Source organism: Oryzias melastigma, linkage group LG4 (assembly GCF_002922805.2).
Source record: "Oryzias melastigma strain HK-1 linkage group LG4, ASM292280v2, whole genome shotgun sequence".
Classification (NCBI taxonomy): domain Eukaryota; kingdom Metazoa; phylum Chordata; class Actinopteri; order Beloniformes; family Adrianichthyidae; genus Oryzias; species Oryzias melastigma.
The window spans coordinates 24,499,357-24,500,824 of NC_050515.1; positions in this window are offsets into that span (position 1 = coordinate 24,499,357).

The following is a 1,468-nucleotide window of genomic DNA, read 5'->3' on the forward strand; positions in this document are numbered from 1 at the left end:
CATATAGGCCAAATTCTTACTCTACCCCTCCAATTTTATGGGCATTTGGAGGGGTAGGGATGTCAAATAGTTTTATGAAGGGAAAACCTAAGCAGTAGAAGGGTCTTTATCCATCCGCCGCGAGGATCTTTCTCGCCATGTTGGGGCGCAGAGGAAGAGCTCTTTTCTTCTCGTGGGTGTGCCCTGAACCACAGAAGTTTGGATTTGAATGTAAGTAATGACTTCTTGTTTTAGTATGGCGTTTTTAAAGTCATAAAACCGATTTTGTTGCATTTCCAAGCGCTAGCAGCTCGGTGCTAACGTAGCTGACTGGCGACTATTAATGATGTCATCTAGTTGGAGTAACATTTGAATTTGAAGACACTGTGTCAGAATTCCCACCCTAATCTCTAACTACTAAAAAACTAGTGCGGAACTATATAGTGCCCTGGATTTTAAAAGCAATTCAGACCCGGTGCTCACTACTTTTCTTCGTTTTGCTAAACACCAGATATGATGTAATCAATTTCACTAAGTGAAACCCGAATAAATCTTAACATTTCACGTCTATTAGTGACTCCACTGAGTTCTGATGATAAGAATGTGGATGGTTCTCTAAAAAAATACCAAAAACAAAGTGCTTTTTTTTTTTTTTTTTTTTTTTGCAAAAATTGTTTGACTACAATGCATTGTGGTCTCCATTGGCTAATGTAGTGAGCACCGATGTATGCTAGTTTTTCCACAAAGACTTCTGGGAAATTTCTAGTGGACTCCATTTTGGAATTATAGATTTAGACAGCACTAGAAAATGGCAAATGCACTCTATAGTGAGTAGGGAAGGAATTTGGACATGCCCACTTTTTCCCATAACTCCCTTTAGAGGCCATAGTAGTAGGGGAAGAAGTTGGATTTGGCCAAATACTGCATTCAACCGTTTCCTCAACAGTTCCTAAACTTCAAGTTACACTGATTCACATATACGGAGGATGCCCTTCCTGACACAACACTGTATTTTATCTGGGCTGGGGACTGTCACAGGAAATCCCAGACCCAAAAACCCCCATGGCTTCATAAGTAGACAGTAGCAGAGACCTACACTAGGTAGGTTCAGCTCATTCTGTACCCTGTAAATCAAACCTTTATTTACCAACATTTTTTTTAATGTATTTTGTTTTTTTATTTACGTTTGTATTAAGATTTGTTGACTGTGAGTTTGTTTTTTTCATTGCTACATCTCTAAAAATTGCTGAAATTTAAGTGGGCGTCTGTTTCTCTTCAGAAACTTAGTTATTCATCTTTTTTGGTATAATGGTCACTAAATCAGGGATGTTGAGATTTAATTGCTACCATCCAAACGACATGAAGAGTTTCATGTCAAAAACAATGCAAAAGGAAGACAACCCTTTCATTTTTTGGAAGGCGTTTGGATGCACCAGCTGACATTCCAGCACAAAGAGATGTAATTTATCAGCTTGCATTGAGCAAAGAA